At 39.0% G+C, this 22,588-nt stretch overlaps 1 long non-coding RNA gene across 1 annotated transcript in view; it reads right to left on the minus strand.

The window, feature by feature from the left end:
• LOC141922437 (uncharacterized) overlaps window positions 1-22,239 on the minus strand; it is a 45,672-nt gene extending 23,433 nt beyond the window's left edge. Inside the window, exon 1 of the long non-coding RNA XR_012622984.1 lies at window positions 22,074-22,239. This is a non-coding gene — a long non-coding RNA (uncharacterized LOC141922437). The remainder of the gene's footprint in view (window positions 1-22,073) is intronic.
• Between the last annotated feature and the right edge of the window lie 349 nt (window positions 22,240-22,588).

Raw genomic sequence — 22,588 nt, forward strand, 5'->3', positions numbered from 1 at the left:
CTATCAGATTAAGGCAAACATGTGGGCCCTACTGAGAAATGATGCATTTTACAATAGTACCAGTGAAACAGCTTACTTTGAAGGCTAAATTGCTAAATATATCCAGAGATTTCTATGAGCCAAAAGCATCTGTCTTCAGCTTGTTTTCAGTTGTTAGACTCCTGATGTCCCAAATAACACAGTCTCATAAAGGGTCAAAACTGATGCAATCAGGATAATAAAATCATTCTGACAAGGCTACAGTTTATAGTTAGTTTATAATTAGGATTCTGCTGTCTCAGGTTAAGATACTGTAAAGTTCCAATGAATTGTTAAGCTATTCACAGTATTGTGCTGCTATACACAGCACAAAATATAATATCCTAAAATAATAATGTCCTAAAAATATCCTCATATAAACACATCAGAAATGGAAGGATGGGAAATCCAGAAAAAAACCCTCTAGAATTGTGTCCGGCTCAGGAAAATGATAAGATATTTAAATTGAGGCTGACAGGGAATTATTATCTTTAAAAATAAAGTTAACGAGAGCCTCAATTAGCATGGATTTCAGCTGTGCTAGAGTGGTTTTTACAAATCAAAGATCATGCGGTCTGTACTTTAAAAGTGACAAGAACTTCCTCTGACCAATCTATTTTTTATTCTTCTAAGGATAAATAAATAGATTCCTTGTGACTTCTGATCTGGAGGGCAAATTAATACAGATTTCTATTTTGGACTGAAGCTCTGATTCTGTAGCTTCTCTGCACAGATACAATTATCTGTCTTTGTGAACCTGTTTGTATAGATCTAGCCAAGCTGCTCTTTTTCATGTTACTGTTTTCAGTCTACAGGACATCTCCTTTTTCCCAAGATCTAAATGCACTCTTCAGCTCCAAATGATTTCCTAAGCCCCAGTAACAGTTGCCTAGAAGAGTATGAATTTCATATATCTCTCCCCCCCTATGGTAAGAAATTACAAGTGTTTCCATAAGCACCTGCTACCAGGGCCAAAAACCTGAAGTAACATCAAAACTGAAGAAAAAACTTGTTAAAGACTCATCTGAATTATTGTCTGTACCAATGTTACATTGAGCAGACTTTGGGAATCTTCTAGTCTGAAAAAGCTTCATACAAGAACTAAATCCTGTGCAGTTCTATTGTACCTTGAGTGTGTTCATGAAAAAGCAGATTCCAGAATTAAGTTGATTTTCCTTTTTTATTTTCATCTGGGTTAGATGAATATCCTGTGGGCTAGAGTATCTGAAGATTTTTACTTTTCATGTGCATAGAAATGTACCATTTTTGGTCATCTGACATTTTTAATTAATTTATATTTGTCATAACTTACATGAATTAAATGCAGATCTAAGGCACCTAAATACAATTTCAAATTTATCTATTACCTCACTCCCCTAGCTAAGGATGTGAACTGCATTCAGATTTTATGTCCACTATTGCCATCCATCAAAATTCAAAACTCCAGAATCAGCTCCCCGAAAAATGTGTAGAAATCACAGCATTTTTAAAGCCCATCTTAAACATTGGCTTTAAAAAAAAAGTCTACTGAACCTTTCAAGGTTCTTTTTTCAAACTGTTCTTGGCAAAGAGGAGAGCTAGAAATGCTCATATTGTTAAAATAAAATTAAGATACTTTTTTTTAATGCTACAGGTGTTAATAACAACACCAAAATGGCGTGATTCTTGATGAAACCTGGAAAACCTGAAAGCTGTCCACAGTGAAAAAGCTTGAAGCACCGATTTCTACTCTGTGTCAATATCTATTGCTCCTTAGAGCAGACTGGCCTGGAATTGGGGACCTGATTTGTAATTAACAGTCAGGCTCAGTATTTTGGGTGGTTTAGGTACGGTGCTGTGTCAATTTTCTGTACAGAGCTGGCTAAGGTGTGCTGAATGTGCAGATTTCTTTCAGTGTAATTAGTCTACTGCTTTGTTTTTGCTGATGCACCCAGGCTCTTCCGTTTGCAGTGCATACTGTGTATTCACAGCTGGTAAGTGAGAACCTTTCCTCTGAAAATTTCTTTAATCAGTTAGTAGGGGGAGCTTTGCAGGGTCGATAAAATGTGCATTTACACAGGCATATTTATCTCTGAGTAGCCTAAAAAAGATTTTTCCAAAGTTAGCCATAAACATTCAGCTCCCAGGTGTAACACTTGGGACATGATCAGTTGCCTGGAAAATCACTTTCAAAATTAACATGTCTGCTCTGTAAGATATTACGTGTGGTTTCTTTCTTGCCTTAGAAGAAATGAAAGCATAGACTATAAGGGCCAAGTCTTATTGTGCTGCACAAAGTTGCCTCCAAAAGGGCAGGACTGGTAAAAATATTGATTTCACCTTTGCAGCACCTCTCTGTCTCAGGAGGATTTTCCCAAAGTACCAGATTTTCCTGCTGAGTCAGCCCAAGTGCCTCTGGCAATGGCCTCTGGAGAGAAACACCTCAACACATCCACTGAATGAAGGCTCCAGCTGCAAAAGTCAGAACTTTCATATATAATTTTCTGATATACTAACCAGGCTTCATATCAGTTCCAGAGTCCCATGACACCTTATGGCTTATGTTTTATCTGTCACATTGTAGTTATAAACCAATGAGAAATATCCAACAGCTTATACATTTTGGCTAAGGCAAATAAATTAACTAAAAATATACTAAACCAAAATATTTTGATAGTGATTGTTTCAAAATTAAGAGGATTGGAAATCAAGAGATCTGAGCAATGCCCTCTCATAGATTGATGTTAAACCATGGACAAGCCACTGAATTGTTCTCTGTTTGAGAAAGTTCCCATCTGTGAAATATTTCCAGAGGTTCCATAAGGAAGTTACAGTCATGATAATTTTGAGATGGTACAGAAACAATAGTGTTTATTACCAATATTATTTGTATACATTACTGGCTCTAAGCTTAACTGAACCTTGGTACACAAGGCACTGAGAAAGGCATAGTCCTACACTACCACAAAGAGTTTACCTTCTAACCAGGCTGGAAAGAGACAAGAAAGGCATATTTCTCCTATGGCTGTTATTCCAGATATAGGGTGCTGAGAAAAGTTATGCAAATGCCATAGAATAGTATCGGAAATATGTGAAAGGTCTGGATCGAACATCGTCAGATGAAGTCCCAGTCCAGTGTTTCAGCACCTACTTCATTAAAACACAACTTACCTACAGTTTGGGCTCTTAGCCCTCATCCTTAAGCTGGCAACACATAAAATCTCACTGACAAATAACACGGGTTTAATGGGTTGGTGGCTGCAGTGACATCAGTGAGGATATGGTGTTTGCTATATGTACAGGGCCAAGTTCCCCTGGTAAGGACTGAGACTCAACTGCCCCGAGGACTTCTCCTGTGCTCCCCTCATGCCACCTCTGTGCTCCCCTTCCCAGCAGTTCCCCGCAGGGACTTAACAGGAATCTGAACTTTGCTTCCTGAGATGATCAACTCCAGTTCCTAATTGACCAGAGAAGCCAGTCTGAATTCCTTCTGTCTTCATCCTACAAATGAGTCCCTGTGGTTACTGGAACCCACCCACACAGGCCTACATGAAGGATTGAGAAAGAGATAACAAACATCTGTGGGCTAATCTGTACTTCACACAGAGCACTGTTGTGTTTGGTATAATCTCTTAGGGGTGTATGGAGTTATATCAGTGGAAACCTATGCTCTGGTCCTGGAAGAGAGGAGGTGGGGAGAAGAGGTGGAAACAGGAGGGGAAAAAAACCCAGATGGGAAATGAACCTGTGCATCTCTCATGGGAAAATGCATTTCAGTCATTCAAGCAACAGCCTAGCCCACGGAAAAAAATTGTTCTTTCCAGCTGTTATGCCAAAAAAAAAAAAAAAAAAAAAAAAAGGACAAATGTATAAATTGAGCATATTTTTATTACATCCCTTCTCACAAATTACTTACTACACTCGTGTTTCTTACGAGTAGCCATTTTTAATATTTAAACAGTCATACACTTCTCCAAAAGTGTTTCCTAAAAAACTGAAAACCATTATTATGTTAAACTCCCACACAGTTTGTTTTAAAAATATCTTTAAATACTATTAAAGAACAATCATTATTTAGGTTTATATCTTATGAGTGGGAAGCAGAAACCATCAATGAATCATATTATTCCTCCAACTGTAACAACAGCATGATCAACTAGCACAATAACAAAAAAGTTTATGCTCACTGTATATCTGTTTTGCAGACAGTTTTCTGCCTTGAAATCTATATAATAGGTAAGTTGTACCAAGTGTAATACACTATTTACTTCCCATCCACAATGGATAGCCAGGCACACTTGGTCTGGTACATTGCTCCTCTGGTACCGCTCCTTGCTGAAGTGCACGGCATCCCTGAACAAGCAAATAAAGCTTCTACAAATTCTAGGATCTGCTCCTTAAAAATGTTGCCAGATATACAGAGCTAGATATTTAAATTATTTTGTTGTTATCCACTATGTTGGGGTTTTTTTTAGTTAAAAACAATGCTTTTGGTTGCAGAAAATATTTTCAGTTGTATGCTGTTTTGCAGAAGGAAGCGACAATGGGACATTACTGAGGGAAGAGAAAGATTGCAAGAGATATGGAAAAAACACCATGGAGAAAACACCATGGAGATCAATATTTAATCTATAATTATGGGTGTACAGTATGTACTGTGCATTTTTTAAATTTAACTTGGCTTTTACTATTACTCAGTAGGAGGGGAACAGATACTGAGAGCCCTGGATAGCAACCATAAGAAGCGTGTTTAAATACACATATTTTCAGGAGATCTATGAGTACAAGAAGGAACGGATGGTAGTCTCTCTGATCTTTTTTCATGTTGGAAAATTTGAGAGCTTTACCTGGGAGATTTAATTTCAGGTAAAAGAATTTGTCAAATAATTTCCAAAGTTTATGCTGCATAACGTTGCGGCACATATGAAAAAAAACCTTGTGTCACCCTATTCTTGAATAAAAAAACAATGTGCGGATCACTCTTCACAGTGGAAATACTGATGGTATAAAGAGTTATAAATAAATACTAAGTCAGCCCTCTGTGTGGGAAAGCCCCCATCCTCTTCACTGGTTTCAGTCAGGAAGCGTGCAGGTAGCACAGACTAATTCTGCTCAAACGGCGCTAGAAGAAATTACAGTATTCCTGGCAGCTCGTATTCATCATGAGTTTAACAATGCTTTGATTGTATGCATATACATGTCTCTGTGTGTATGTCCTCTTATATGGGCATTTATATGCCACTTCCAGGTTTTTCTGAAGGCCTTTGAAGTTAGCTGGCCAGAAAAGATTAGGCACCAGGGGGAGGAAAATTATTTTAAGAATTTTAAAATTATGTTATCAGGTATCATCTGCTTGCTAATGAAGCTTCAAAGTTATTTCCAGGGCAGAATTCTGCAGATTGCTCCAGAGAAAGAGTCCAACAGTCTATCTAAAGACCTCGTTCCATCGTTAATGAGTGCTTAACCCCAGCATATTTGAACTTGGACTACATGACCAGTAGTCAATTTTCACTAACAGTTTTTTTTTTGATCCTGAAAATCTTTAGCCGTGTCATCAGCTCCTTCTTAATTATACCATATTCTTTACATCTGTCCTGCTAAATAACTCTAATTGAAATAGCACCGGCGTGAATTTTCGTAATGTTCCCCCCAAGACATCCCGAAAGTGACTCACACGAGAAAACAGACTGAAGTCACAGCTGGAAGCACGTCAAGGATCATTTCCATTTTTACATGATTAATTTGAATTTAATATCTTAAATCAAAACCTGATTAATTTAAATAAAATTTTGATGGTGCCCTGCTTCTAATATACATTGCAGTAATTAGATTCAGCTTAATGTGATTTTTTTACATAATTAAAAAAAAGAGTAAGTCAAGTGTAACAACGCAGAGTTGGTACAAATCTGTCCATATATATACATATACAGACACACACACACACGGGATTTTGTTCAGATGTTGCTCAGGTACAGGAAAGATCACAGCTGGATGGCTGTGCTATAGCTCAGATTATGGGATATGTAGAATATTCTGTTTCTATTTCACTGCAGTGAAAAAAAAAGACAGAAAAAGGACAGCTGAAAACAGACCAGTGCATAAGTCAAACTATTACCAATGCAATAGTCTGGGTCAACTCATCAGTTCTAGTTCCTCCCAGTTTTTAACCAACTTTTCTTCAAGAATTAGCTCTGTGTATCCTATAAGTGAACAGGTTTTTTCCAAACATCTGCAGTGTAATATTTATAGCAGCTCATGGGCTACTGTTTTTCATGAGACTTACAAAAATTCTTTATAAAATAAATTGTTACTGCATTTTTATAGGTGCTCCCCCTGACTGTCTCTGATTTTATAAAATGCTCCTGTGCACTATGCAATCAATACATTGAGCAAGCAGCAGTTTGTATGTGTTAGGACCAGATGAAGCCTGCCCATAGCACATGCCTGATCCTTTACTGATGCCAGTTGTGATCAATGACTGTGGCTGAAAATGGCCAGTGCTAGAGAGTAAAACTTTGCAAGGTGCACTGCATGTACAACTCACAGCAATATTTCAGATGTTTTCAGCTTCTTTGCAGGAGGAGAAACTACTAACATAGGCTGAACAATGTGTTCCCCTGCATCTGTAGACGGAGCTTCAGTGAAAGCATGCAACAAAATGATGCATGTAGGCCAAAATCCTAGGGAATCCACAGATGGAGTAGAATTTTTGGTTTTTGTGGACTTGGGCTTCTTTTTCTGTCATGCCTGAAGATTTATGTAAAATGTATTTCTGTTTAAGACTAAAATATCTAATTCATTACTGTAAATTATGACTCTTTTAGGTAAAAAATAAAATGATGTAAAAAAAAATAATGTTGCCTTTAAACATAAGAAAGGTAGGCACATCCTGTCCTAAGTGACTAAATTGCTCATCAGATTATACTTCAATAATTAGATCTTTCTTCAACAAGACAGTGAAACATCAACCTGACTTTTCGGCGTGGAGTAATCCTAGCATACATCAAGTCCCTTGACTTCAGTGGGACTCTCCACCAGCTTTAAAACACTCTGCATGTGTTTATCTAGTAGTAAATCACTATTAAAAAGAAGAGAATGATGGAGAGTGAAAAACTCCTTTCCTGCCTGGGGCTAACAGCTTTCAGGGAGGTACATTCACCGTTCATCCTTTTATGAAGGCAAGTAAAATCATTCAGGTGTATTTGATAGCATCCAGTTTTCCAAAAGCCTTTATATACACTATGTTATAAATATTGTGTAATGCCACACAGTTAATTTTTAATTTCAATATTTCTTTGAAAGAAAATTCCTCCTTGTTGGTGAAGCTGGTGGATCTTTGATGATAACTCAGACATATCAGATGGTCTGGACATCCTCACAGTCTTTAAAATACCCACAGAACAAAAATATAAAAACCCACGACAGGTGACAGTTTCAAGTCAGTATTCATCCAGTAAGGTCAGGTTTAATGCTTCTCAACAGAAATGAGAAAAAGCCCACAAAAGATGTTGAAGAACTGGGCAAAAATCAGCAGAACCTTAGTCAAAAAACAGGCAAAGAGAAGGAAGGGAAACTGATTTACAGAAAAAGTAATAAACCATATTTAGCTGCTGAAAAATGCTACATATAGTGATTTACAACAGCTATGTCTATTTTTCAGGCTCTTAACTATGTCTTCACATCATTGAAATTGTCAAAATTCTCATTCTCATGCAGCATCGGACCCTCACAAAGTCACTGTCACAGCAAGGGCTGCTATGCCATTGTACTTGGTCTCCTCAAATTTACCAGCATATTACCTGCAGATCCCTGGAAATGTGTAGACACAAATTAAATTTCTTCTGTTTGACCAATCAGCCCTCCAAGAGTGTTAGTTCTGTGAATTATGTAGACAGAAGCCACTGAAGTTGAATACTTATTCCAAGGAACTTGCTTATTTATTATTCATCACAGACAAGTAATAATAATAAAATGCCACTTTTTATCTTACAGCTAAAACTTTTGATGACAATCAACTTTTTTTTTTTTTCCTTCTAAATTTAGGCTTCTCTCAACATCAACTACAATATGGTCCAAAAATAACAGCATAGTTACTATCTGGGGAGAAGCTACTTTACTGCTTATATTCTTATTCCAAAGTTAAAGTCAAAACAAAATTAATCGGGAAGGGTTATCTATAATGAATCACCATTCATTTCAGAAAAAAATATCTTTGCCAGCAGCAGAAGGAAAGTACTTTCAAGCAGTTACATTAGACTATAGACTCCAAGGAGAAGATTACAGATCTTCCATATTCAGCAATATGAATCAAAACTCTTAGGAACTAGTCTAACTTTCTTTTTTTTTTTTTTTATTGCAAGGCAGCAGGGATTGTTTTTGTATAGGCTATGATTTAGATGGCTAATTGAAAGTAAGCAGTGGTGAGCTGCTTCCTTGGTAAAATATTACCAAGACAATCTTATCTGAGTTTACAGAGTTATTTTCAATTTGTAAATGCTGTATTCATTTCTACCAGATAAAACACCTTTAAAAATCCTAGACCCAGGCATGACTGGATTGTTGTTGCAACCGCTCTGCACAGTTTCACCCCACACAAATGCCTTCCACCCCACAGATATACATAAACTTTGTTTCCCTATGAATAGTTTTACTATGTAAAAAAACCTCAATCCATTTTATGGTAAATAAATTTAATGATATACTGAATCCTCATAACTTCGAGTTGATGTCATCCTGCCAGTTACCTGCTCTGCAAGAGAATCTCCCTCATTAGAGCCTACACCTTTTAGAATCTCACCTTTGCAAATTTATCTCTTGCCTATACACAAAGAAAATCCTGGGCCTTTTTTCGCCATTATAATAGATGTAAATTAATGTTTTGCCATTGTTTGTTGCTGTAATCATAGAAGCAAGTATATATTCCTAACAGCTATCTTATTTTCAATTTGCAAAGCATACTGTGCTTAATCCCATGAGGCAGCCTGTGGTTCTAGATATGAATTTAAAAAGGTAATTAGACCAGTGTGGGGAGTTGTCCCTGAGATAGAAAAAGCAGGCTCCTGCCAGGTCCAGGGGGGTCTTTAAGAGGTCCCAGGCTGGTCACAGTTCTCGTCCTAGTTTATTACTTATTTCCATTGTGTGAAACAGCTTATTTGTTCATGTAAATTTAAATCATGTTGATACTAGTAGAAGGGGCTTTGTTCTTCTTCTTTTTAAAAAAAAAAAAAAATCTAGAAAGGTCATAGAGTTGTTTTTTGGTGACTGGCAACAAGCTGTTTTTTTCCCAATGATCTCTCCATTTTTACAGTCAAATAGATAGTAAAAGAGACATATTGATAAAAGTTTTAATGTATCTCTGGTGGGTGGCAGTAATTTTAAATATCATACAATCATCATTAAGTCATATGTGTAAATGAAAAGTACTTAGCAACCCTTTGTATGACAAGAAATAGCACCAGTTTCTTTGCACCTCTGCTTTCTTTCTCTCTTTTTTCTTTTATCTTTTGCTGTCTGTAGCATAGCGCACATTGTACCGATGAACTATTTGCTTTAGGGTTCTGTGAAGACTTTTTTGTAGAGAAGATCACACACCTGTGTGAGACAGTGTATAATGAGTAAATAGTGTTGGGACAAGGTTAAAATAATCTCTCATGAAAAATGCCCAAATGAATTTCTGTAAACTGAAATTAATGTGGTGTATTGGTGAGTTTTAAAAAATTTGAGAGAGATACATTTATGTGGGTTTAGATTAGGTGGGTTGTTATCCTATCCCCAGTCTCACCATTTAAAATCTAGATCCAGATCTGAGTTTTGAGGCTTCAGTCCAGGTCTAGTTTGCATCATGTGAATCTCAGTTTGAGTTGATGGCTGGTTTCAAGCAAGACCATAAATCTCTCCCCAAAGGGAAGGGTGGGTAAGGATCCAATCACTCACCCAGGTTTTACTTTCAAAAGTTGACATCTTAGACTGATCAGATTCTGAGCAGAAAAAGTGGAGGCAGTTTGAGCTAAACTGTTTTTGTTTGCCCAGTTGTCTGACAACATTTAAGGGCTGGATTCTGCCCTTGAGCCGTTTCAGCAGGCAGCGGGAGCACTCATTCTTGGGAAGATTCTGTCCCTATATGTTGTCACTTTTCAATGCATTGTTACCCTCCCACATATCTATTCAGGCAGAAAAACAGAATGGTGAACCTCCCCCAGGGGTTTTTAATGCAAGTTTGTTGAGTCACATTCTCCTCCTGATTTTTGAATTTAGTTAAGGATATAGGATTGGGTTTGAAGGTGATAAAGATGCCAGGAATGTATGAGGAAAATCCTGTTCCCAGGCCAGTAGACAGAGCATAAACTCTATCCCCATGTCTGTGCACAGAGGCTGTCTCTAAATCTCCAGAGGCAACCAGCCAGTAGAAAACATTAGACTCAGTGACTTAAATAGACAGTTGCAGAGCCAGTTGGCTCGGTGTGTTGATGTCTGCTGGGCTGTGTCTGCATCTGTAGCTTCCCTGATGGGAGTCCAGGAGTGCACAGAGCTAGCCAAGACTGCTACACACAACTTCAGTGCATCTACATCTTCGCACACGACTAAGGCCACCAGTAGACACAGTAGCACAGGATTTACATCATTCACTAGCTCCTTATCTTGTTCTTTGCCCACTGTCTCTTTTTGAGCAGAGCCTTTCCAGGAAGAAAGTTTCCATACGTACCTGTAGTCTAAGCCCACATTTCCCTACACAATATGAGTTCAGCAGGCTTATTCTGAGCTGGAGTTCTCTTGAAGTTTTACATCATGCTCTCTTGGAAGGAAAGTAAGGTGGCCGCAACTTCTGCTTTCTTACAGAACCATCCTTGAAGTTTTCATTGAGGATCACTTCCCATAAACACCTCCCAAGAATGCTTATTAAAGAAATTAGAAACTATGGTACATCAGGGTAGACATTTGTTTTAATTGAATTGAATTATTTATTTATTGAAAGCCTGTATTGTTCATAATGCCTAGGGCGCCCATCTCCTTTTGCTAGATTTTTACCGATGAAAGCAACATTCATTTTAAGGGAGGTATTCCTGACATTTGCCCAGTAATCAAGAATAGGATAGGGTGCCACATAGCTAGCAAATACACTTGACGAGAATCCTCCATGAAACTACAGTACAATTGAGTAGATTCAAGTCGTAATGTAGTTGAAATCCAGGTCAGTGTCTTTGTGAGGGCTATAACCAGTCCTGGTAGAAATTACAAGAAATTTAGATCATGTTGTAAGCTTATTTTTTTTATATTTGTCCCCACAGATAAAGTAAAAATTAATATACAGAAATGCAAAATGTCCAGCTCAATATGTGACCTGAAAACCGGTAAAACTGAGTTCTAGTAAGCCTGAGGTCTGAAAATGCGAAAAGCCTACTCAGGAATGAGTGAAACCAGACTAGTTCATTATGTCAGAATTGGAGAGAGGTGATATCTCCAGTAACTGGTTCAGAAATCCTAAGGTATTGACAATTCACTAAGAGTTAACTGTCAGGGCTCAGCATGAATTTGCTCTACTCAGAGTGGTCCCTGTGCAAGCATGTTAAGCTGCTTGCCTCAAAAAAGTTATCATCTGTTCTTGACTCCCTCTACATTAAGTAGATTTCAGCAGAGATTCACCAAAATTTGCTTGCACACCTCAGACACCAATAGCACCCCAATTCCAAGGTCAGGCTTTTACTTCCTTTTCAGCAATGCTCACAGCTATTCAAAAGCATAAGTAATGACATGAAACAACCCTTAAATTCTGTTCCTTATTGCCCATAGTTGTAGCAAGACACCATCGTACTCATCACTAACAATTCAACCGCCCTCAGGCATTGGAGATGTTCAGAATGCATGTGGATGAGGCTGACTATTGGCTACCCTATTCCAAACCAGATGGGCTGATCCTAAAAGAGCAAAGGTAGACATCAGGCTACTGAATAGCACTGTAACATTTTGTTCCCTCCTTACACTGTATTAAGGCTGGCTAAAGAGGCAGTCTCAGAAGTTAGGAAATCCCCAAACAATGTAATCAATCCTTCCATGCCTGTGGTGAGCAATAAAAGTTTATATGAAACCTACAGCACTTCACACTGAATGGCTGAAAAATAGCACACATTTATCAGAATGCCTGAAAACACACCCCATTCTGGTAGAGCAAAGCAATCAGTGAAGCCATTCTTCACCTAAAAGATTTCCATTCTGTTTTGCTAACACACTATATTCAGTATTGATGTGTCTCTGCGTACAGTAAAGAGCAGACTCTGCAGTACTGGGACAGCTCATTCACATGGCAGCGATATCGCAGTCATGCATTGCTCTTGCTTCACAGTGTGACTGGAGTTCCTTTATTAAAGCAGCACCCAACAGTGCTAACAGTCTAAAGGATCTTGTCAGTGTTTCCCCTAGAGGACATCATTTTTTAAGGGGCTTTAAATCTGGCTGTTTTATCATGGACCACAGGTCCATAAAGGGATGCTAAAAGGATTAAGTGAAGGTGTACCCTCTAATAGTCCTAATCCAATCTTTGTGGATGGGACTGCAAAATGCAGCCAGGTTTGTGGGATTTCCCTAAACAACAGTGCCGTTTGCTGTTCCTGGGGACAGAGCACTGGGCTGGACAGGCTGCCGGCGTGGCCCAGATGTGCTTTCTTACATTTTTCCATAAGGAGCTGCAAATCACATTGGAAACAGATCCACATCCATATCAACATTCAGAATGGCTTTCAATCTCTGCATCTCTCCATTAGAACATCCATAAAATTCAGCTAAGGCGTTTCAGTCCCTCTCTATGAATTTCTTTAGGATCTATCCTTGCTTTTAGGACCAGTGCTAGTCAACCTTCAAAAGGAAGAGTTCAGGGTTAGAATAAGCAAAGGTACCAACTGAGTTTGGATACTGGCATATAGATCTCATATCATTAGTCTTTCTTACCAGATTTTCTCCCCTTCTAGTCAAAAGAATCACCAAAAAAGCCACATTTCATGGTATATTTTCTCTTGGCATCTAAAAGTGAAAAATGTGATAAAAATTGAAAACAATTTTTCAAATAGCTAACTGAGCACATCAAAAACTTTGAAAACTTCATTCAAGATAAGCTTTCAGAAAAACACCAAACAGCTCGAGAGTTCTCTTTATAATAAATCCATGGCCACTTTCGAACTTCACAGTTCTCACTGTCCTGTACACAACTCCCACTCAGTACATCACAGCAACAGTACAGATGGAGCTGTGATCTTCTTTACTCCAAAAGCACAGTCTTGTAGCTAAAGAAGGATATCTGTTAGCAGCTCAGGGTCTATACCATAGAGCTGAGCAATTCTCAGTACGGTGGTACATCCCGATTAGACAAGCAGTCCCATTCTCTCCTATTCTCTGCTGCACTCTTTCTCCATCAAGAAGGTTCTCCACATGTAAAGCACTCAGCCTTTGCTGTTGTTTTTACATAAAATTGATTTAAATAAGCAGACTTGTTTATCATTGAGCTAAAGAGTAGTATAAAAGTAGGTAGCTTTGAACGTTTTTTTCTTTGCGCTACTAATTAAAAATGTTAACAATTCTAAAAGGGTATTTTAAAGCCTATTAATTGGTAATGCAGAGACTTGAGGTTTATTACACTGATGGAGAAGACAGGAGGGGAAAAGTCAGCAAATCAGAACACACAGCTTTTACCTCTTCTGTAGCCATGTTCTACTTGTGGTTTTGGTGCTGGTCAGAGCAGCAGTAAAACCTGAAGGTGCTGATCAGTAAAAAGCATGGCCATGCCATCCCCAAGGAACGGCGGGGAAAAGTAGGGATGTTGATCCATATATCTCCTAGGTAACCACCACCTTGGAGCTCATGCAACTCTGCTATTTATAGTAGCTGAGCACCTCACAATCTTAATGTGATTAATGAATATCCTTAGGCCATCTGGGTAAGGAAGACTATCTATTATCTGTATGTTAGAAATGGGAAATGAAGGCCTAGAAGCCTATGTCTCAGAAGTACTTAGGCACCTAATTTGTTTCAAATACTTTTTAGGATTTGGGCCAGACAGGCTGAGGCATGGGGATATATATGGCATGGGTATTATGAGTAGTAAGGCTGCAATGTATGGGTTTGTATCTATGCTAACATATTTTGCTTTTCGGTTTGTTGAGATATTTCTTCAGGACCTGTGTCACACCATTTAGGCAAAAAAACCTCAGAGGAATGTCTGGGGTCATATGGGATGGCTGCAACAAAACAGGTACTGAAACTAAACTTTCTCAGGCTGGACTACCCAACGGACTATCTTCTTAAAAATTTCTCCCACTATCAGAAGAAACTTTTGGTTTTGGTGCAAAACCTTTTGGGATTGCAATTAAAATTCTCATGAAAACCCAAAATTAGTAGTTGGTCATTTTCAGTGTTGAAACCAATCCCTGAAAACATTGTGAATGGTAACTTGGATTTTAGCTATCTATCACATGGTAACATTTCTGCCAAGGAAAAAGTGGGCAATCCAGAAGGGCGAGGAGAAGGAGATGTCTCTCAGTTCACAGCTGTCATTCACTCAGTGTTTTTGAGTCATTTCTGGCTTCCCGTTCCACAGCCACTAGGAGGTGTACTTAATACATAGGCACATAGAGGTGGAAACCTCTACATCTAGTGAAGAAGGGGTCATGTCCAACATGGGGGGGGAGGCTCAATTAAAGACAGATCATGCCAGCTAGTGAATCAGTGGAACAGCTCATAGTGAGTAAGCTACTGTAGTTATTGCGTAGGTTTGAGCAGATCTGTGGCTATCCTCATTTAAACTGGTGCCAAAAAGAGTCTCTAGCTACCCCAGGGTGGTGAGGAGTGTAGAGGCAATTCATCATCCTTCCTTCTCACTGCATAGACACTCACAGATGATCAGACAAACATGAGGATTAAACTGCATATATACAGACACTTTCTGTAAAATGAGTATGGGAAGAACAGCATTCCCTGGAGAATATGACTGCAGCCTGACTATTTATGCCTGATACGCACATTGCTCCTTAATTTTAACTACACAAGGAATAACATTAAAAAAAAAAAAAAAATGGACAGACAGATGTTGAAGAATTTTCTGGGAACTGCAGTAAAAATTCTAGCTACCACAACAACTCAGTCTATGTAACCATGCTGTCATGCCTATACATCAAAATATAACTGGAAGCTTTTCTTCTTCACCTTTTTGACATATATGCTTAAGTACATAAGCATACAACACTGCTTATTTGGGGGATGGAAGAAAAGATGGGGCTTTCTGTTACCTCTAACACTTCAGAAATCTTAAAGGTTGAGTATGTATCTTGTTCTAAAGACTGATAACTCCCTGATTAATTGACTATTCTCCTGTGCTATTGTTTTCTATCTGCTTGACTATATGCCTTATAGGAAAAAACAGCTGCCAAGGAACATAGGCAATCAGTGTCCCCATGTTCTAATTGTGATAATTGTGCATGGAAATCTATTTCAGGATGGATTTTTTTGATCTTTCTATGACTGTCTCTTCTTTTTTTTTTTTTTTTTCCTTTACTGTGTGCTTTGGGAAAGGGTGGCTAAGGAATACGTTGGTTTACATTTCTTTTTGACCATATACCAACTGTACTAAGAGTTAAACATGAAAAAGAATGAAAATAAGCACGAAAGACAACATCCGTTCTCATTTCAATTTCCTGGAAGGAAAGTGCGGTTGGGCAGATGGTGCTTTTTTGTTTTACTAAACTGAATGATCAGATGTAAATAATATACACCATATAGACTATAAAGATCGTTGAAGGTGAGGTTTCTATGTGCAGAGAATTGCTATATTGTAGAGACTTTCTCACTCCTTAGTGATATGTCAACCTTTTTTTTTTAGCTTCTTAATTTTTTTTGACACTTCAGCTTGCTTACTGCACCCTCTACCTGCCTAGTCATATTTGTTTCAACCACTGCATTTCAGAGGGTTGAGTTGTATATACGTTAATCCAGGTCCCTTCTGTGAAGAGCCATGATATTGGGTCTCTGGTTGAACGGACAGAGGAGAGTGGCTCGTAATGTGGCATCACGTGAGTCTCAATATTTCTGTGTTATCTTTCTTCATGCCCTAGCTTTATTTTGTTCTATAAAAATCTATTTTCTTTGTTGTTATCCAATGTGATTTTTACACCTTTGTAGCTCTTCTTTAATTAGCTTTCCAAGTTGGAACATTAAACATTCCTAAGGCAGAGAATAGTTTGCGTTCTCTGGTAACTAGAAAAGGCCCTTACCAAAGGGAAAAAAAAACCCAAAACGTTTCTAAAATGTGCATGACTAAACATGGCTCAACAAGGTCATAATGCTGCTTCCTGACTGAGAGAGCAGAAAAAAAAATAATACGATGGTTTCATTCTCAGCCAGATCAAAATGTATGTTCTTCATTATCCTTCATGTCTTGCATCATCTTGGTGGGACTCAGAGAGAGGACATGTTCATGTTTACACTACATGAACACCTCTACCAGTGGTGGCAAACTGAAAACACTACTGCAGATGTCTTAGTAGGTTTTTACCTTTCTGAACCTCCCTGGTCCAGGGTGACAGGCCTGGCTGAACAGAGAGCTTTGGCTGTAACTCAGGAAAAAAAGGAGAGTTTATGACCTTTGGAAGAAGGGGCAGGCAACTCGGGAGGACTACAAGGATGTCGTGAGGTTATGCAGGGAGAAAATTAGAAGGACCAAAGCCCAGCTAGAACTTAATCTGACTACTGCCGTAAAAGACAATAAAAAATATTTCTGTAAATACATTAACAACAGGAAGGCTAAGGACGATCTCTATCCTTTATTGGATGTGGGTGAAGATGTAGTGACAAAAGATGAGGAAAAGGTTGAGATATTTAATGCCTTCTTTGCCTCAGTCTATAATAGTAAAACCAGTTATTCTCTGGATACCAAGCCCCCTGAGTTGGAAGACAGGGATAGGGAGCAGAATGAAGACCCCATAATCCAAGGGGAAATGGTTAGTGACCTGATACACCGCTTAGATACACATCGGTCTATGGGGCTGGATGGGATCCACCCAAGGGTACTGAGGGAGCTGGTGGAAGTGCTCACCAAACTACTTCCCATTGTTTATCAGCAGTCCTGGCTAACTGGGGAGGTCCCAGTTGACTGGAGGTTCTCAAATGTGACACCCATCTACAATAAGGACTGGAAGGAGGATCCAGGGAACTCCAGGCCTGTCAGTCTGACCTCAGTGCTGGGGAAGGTTATGAGGCAGGTCATCTTGAGCAGATCACGTGGCACGTACAGAACAATCAGGTGGTTAGGCCCAGTCAGCATGGGTTTATGAAAGGCAGGTCCTGCTTGAATAACCTGATCTTGTTCTATGACAAGGTGACCTGCTTTAGGGGATGAGGGAAAGGCTGTGGATGTTGTCTACCTAGACTTTAGTAAAACCTTTGACACCATTTCCCACAGAATTCTCCTGGAGAAACCGGATGCTCATAGATTGGACAGGTGTATTCTGCTTGGTAAAATCTGGCTGGATGGCCAGGCCCAAAGAGTGGTGGTGAATGAAGTTAAATCCAGTTGGCGGCTGGTCACAAGTGGTGTTCCCCAGGGCTCAGTACTGGGGCCAGTTCTGTTTAATATCTTTATTAATGATCTGGATGAGAGGATCAAGTGGATTCTTCAGTAAGTTTGCAGATGACGCCAAGATGGGTGGGAGTGTTGATCTACTTGAGGGTAGGAGGGCTCTAGAGGGATCTGGACAGGCTGGATCAATGGACCGAGGCCATCTGTATGAGGTTCAACAAGACTAAGTGATATGTCCTGCTCTTGGGTCACAACAACCCCATGGAACACTACAGGCATGTGGAAGAGTGGCTGGAGAGCTACACAGTGGAAAAGGACCTGGGGGTATTGATCGACAGCCAGCTCAATATGAGCCAACAGTGTGCCCAGGTGGCCAAGAAGGCCAATAGCATCCTGACTTCTATCAGGAATGGTGTGGCCAGCAGGACTAGAGAAGTGATGATCCCCCTGTACCCAGCACTGGTGAGGCCACACCTTGAATTCTCTGTTGAGTTTTGGGCCCCTCCCTACAAGACAGACATTGAAGTGCTGGAGCATGTCCAAAGAAGGGCAACTAAGCTGGTGAAGGCTCTAGAGTACAAGTCTTACGAGGTGCAGCTGAGGGAACTGGGGTTGTTTAGTGTGGAGAAGAGGAGGCTGAGGGGAGACCTCATCGCCCTCTACAACTACTTGAAAGGAGGTTGTAGAGAGTTGGGTGTCAGTCTCTTCTCCCATGTAACAAATGATAGGACAAGAGGAAATGGCCTCCAGTTGTGCCAGGGGAGGTTTAGATTAGATATTAGGAAAAAATTCTTCACTGAAAGGATTCTCAAGCTTTGGAACAGGCTGCCCAGGGAAGTGGTTAAGTCACCATCCCTGGAGGTGTTTAAAAGACACCTTTGTAGATGTGGCACTTGAGACATGGTTTAGTTGTAGACTTGCCAGTGTTAGGTTAACGATTGGACTTGATGATCTTAAAGGTCTTTTCCAACCTAAATCATTCTATGATTCTATGATACCGCAAACATAATCCCTGTGCCCACCAGAAGTTTTATTTAACATTCCAACTTTCCTTACTAACCTTAAAATGGGCACAGTAGAGGAGGAGAAAAAAAGATTTTTTTCTTATTGAAAGAATAGCACTGTAATCTTCAGGAGAAATTACTCATACAAAAATACAGAAATTACATATCAAATCAGAATGACCAGATCTGGGGGAATCAGAAGACATAACCACCACTAAAACTCCTTTATAAACTAAGACTGATGCAGACCAGAGGACTAGATTAAACTAAAACTGACTTTAAACTAAAACTGACTTCATTAAAAATTAAAAGTACTAGGGTACAAAGAGACACTGGTTTTTTTTATAAAAATGGCACTGCTGAATATAAACTATACAATGGATTGTCATTTTGTTTTTTTAATGTGTCTTGGTGGAAGAATTCTGCTTGTTAACCTGGGAGACCTGCTGACAGTTGTCAGAATTGCATTGTGATTTTTAATAGTTTTACATTCATATCTACTGGATTCAAGTGATTTCGCAAGAATTTCAGCTCTCAGTATAAAATACAATGTTTCTAGCATACATTGCACAAATAAAATTTGAAAGTTTCTCGAAAATAAACTCTAAAATCTAAAAAACACAACACTTTAAACAAAGAAACATATCTTACTCCTTTAAGTCAGTCCTGTGTTTCAGAGAGGCCTTGCATATTTTTAGGGTTCTTGATTTTGTCAGTGCAGAGAGTATGAAAAGAAATACCAAAGCATGCTAGTGACATAACTTTGGTATTACCAAGAAAGTGGAATAAATAACAGAGAAAACTGAAAATCTTCCACTTAGTCTGAAGCTGTATTGCAAACATGAATGAACTAGTGCTTGGAGCAAATATGTTACTGGAACTATGATTTTATAGGGGAGATTTTTAACATTAAATTCTAAATGAGAAACAAATTAGAACAAAAATAAAAAGGAAAGATTTCAGCTTGCAGAACCTGTTGCCTCATAACTTTCTAAAAGTTTGAAAACTTCAGAGAATGATATTTGTCTCTTCCAGTTGCTCATAGACAGCTCAGTAATAAATAAATAAAGGAACAAATCAAATAAAGGAAGGCTCCAAAGAGAGATTTTAGCAGCTGAGAAAGAAATGCCAAAGCCCAGGTGCTTCAGCTCAAATGTTGTCATGTGCCTACCGAGCGGTTTTGGTGCACTAAAGATGGGGTGACTTTCCTGGCGGACATGTGCTGCTGACAGGTAGTGCAAGAAGGAAGCAGGGCTGAGGCGCAAGTGGCATGGACAGACATTCAAAGCAGCAGCAACAGCAGCTTCCCATAAGCAGGCAGGGCTTCAGTTGGTTGCTTACTCAGTTTCCCACAGTTAAAAGCTAACGATCTTGAAACAGTTTGGGGCCGATAAGGCAAGCTATAGTTAAAAAGGAAGGAAAGGCTTTAAACACCTGGGGCTAAACCTCTATCTGCTGTTGATCTCAACTGGAATAAAACAATATGTGTGAGCCCAAGATTTGACTCCCAGCCTCTCACATGCATTCTGAAACCCATAGAAATTGACCATGGTGTATTTTTGGCTTTCCTTAGAGACATCCCCACAAAAACCCCACAAACATCACTATCCTTATGGACAAACATTTCTGTGCTGGCAAGATATAACTCTATGGGTAAACAAAACATTAGCACACACACTCACAGACACATAATCATGGATAGAACTCTAAACTGAAGAAGGCAGAGACCATTTGCAAGTAAACAAGACCAATCCCAGGTTAAATTATAAACAGTTACCAAACAAAATGGAGGCAATGTACAGGCCCTGACAAGCAGCTGAGAGTAAAACCTGTTGAACTAGTAAGACAGCAAATGTCCTGTGGCACCGGAAAGTAAAAAATCTTATATCTGATTTTTCTTTCTCTTGAAAGAAGCACTTCATCATGCAAACCCAATTCTTTGTTGGTGAGTGGGCCTGGACTGCCACTGTTCATTACTACAGGAGTTGATGTAGAAATCAACACAGTAATGCCTTTCATCTCTCATATTATAAGAATTCAAATTCAATTTTTATTTTACAGCACAGCCACATAATACCTCACAGTATGGTTCTTGGTTGCCTCCATCTGTTAACAATAGCCTTGAAAAGAGATATAGAACATAAAAATAAAACCCTCTTTTTCCCTCCAGTAGTTTGTTTCACGTTACAAACAACAGCAATTCACCAGTTAAACCACACAGTAATAGTAAGTAGAGTCTATTGAACACTGTGCTCTTCCTAAAAGTTTTTTTCTTTTGAGTACTGGAGTAGTTAGCTGTTCCACAAAATTTGGGATCTCCAAGTTTTGGCCAACTGATGCTTTTGTCAATAACATACTGATATGTTGAGAGCCTTTCTTAACTCACATACAGTGGACTATGTCACTTTTTCTTCTGTCCTTCTCAGAAGTGCAGTATCAGACAACAGGAACCTCAGTTCTACTGTGTTTTACCATGGGGTGTGTGGCCTGATAGTCACAACACTCTAACTGGTGCTGGCTGAATTCTTAATTATCAAGTTTTGGCTTGTGTGTTTGCATAGGGTTTTTCAAGGTTTTCAGTTTGAGGGTTTGAATATAGGATATGCATGTGGTTAAGTGTTTAAGTGGTACCAATATAGCTGCATTAACTTTATACACATTGACTTTTAAAATTGCATGGTGATCATTCCTCTGCTTCTTCATATGTGCCTGACTCTCAGCAACTGGTGGTTAGTTCTGTGGTCAAGATACTATTTCATAAAGTCCCCTAAGGTGACAGGTGGCCCAGTGGATGTTCAGTTTGGTTTAAAAACATCAGAATCCATCAGTCTCAGCAGTGATCAGAGCAACAGAGGAAACAGAGCAATGCATGAAGTGTAGGGATGGAGATATCCAAAATAATCTGACTAGTCTATATGAAGAAAGGATTTGACAGACCTGCTGGGTTCCTACTTAATGCCAATCAAGTCTGAAAGGGACCACTTGAGCTCAGGTATTTATCTCAAACTGATTTGAATTATCCTCACTTCTTGATTTGGAGACTTCAGAATAGAATACCATGAAAAGAGTGTGTTGACATTTCCCACATAAAACAAAATTAAACCCATTCAAGTCAAGGAAACACACAGTCTGAGTGATATGAGAATCAGGACCTTTGAATTTGACAATAGAAATAGAGATTCATCAAGGCTGTATGTTCTCAGAAAGTCCTTTGGGAAGTGAAAAACCCATGAATTCCTCCCCATTGCCCCCTTCATAGCAATTAGGATCATCAAAAAGCATACAGGGATTATCACATATACTATTCCTTCTTTTTCTTCCTAGTCAATGTAAGCCTTATGTTTCTTTTGCAGACATAACATTAACTAAGGAGCAGCATTTGAGGTCAAGTCTGGATTGTCCTTTTTATTAGGCTAAGTTTGTGCATATCAAAACTTACTCAAAAGATATTGTCTTAAATTATTACCAACACTTAAACGTTCACTGCAGAAATCACAGGAAAGAATGATAGTGCTTACCAAAACCCCAAGAAAGTACTTCAGATAGTTTTTCTTTCATTGTCAAGCAGCGAAGGTCAAGTGAATTGTATTATTTGCAAATATCCACCTTCTCAGACTGTCACGAGCAGCTGTAGCATACCTACTAGCAGCAATTTCCACTTGGCTCTATCCAGAGGGGAGAAAAGTACCAGGAGCTGCATTGTTTATAATTCCCTCAACCCCAAGGGTAATTCTGTTCACCAATTACTTGAAATTAAAGTTAGGTAATTTGACACGTCTGTTTGGTACCCGACCACAAACTACCTCTTAAGCAAACCAAAGAGTTGGATAGTTTACTTCCACAATACTCTACAGAATTTCATTATTGCAACCATGACAGGAAAGGAAAAATGAGAAGTTATACAGACTCGTGAATAGCTGGGGCTTGGGGGTTTTTTGGTCACTGTTGCCACTGTTAAGGGATCCCAACAGATCTGAGAAGGAGGAAGCTGGAAGGCAGTTTTCTTCCTGGTTCCCAGTCAAACATAGCAAAT

Source organism: Strix aluco, chromosome 4 (assembly GCF_031877795.1).
Source record: "Strix aluco isolate bStrAlu1 chromosome 4, bStrAlu1.hap1, whole genome shotgun sequence".
Classification (NCBI taxonomy): Eukaryota; Metazoa; Chordata; class Aves; order Strigiformes; family Strigidae; genus Strix; species Strix aluco.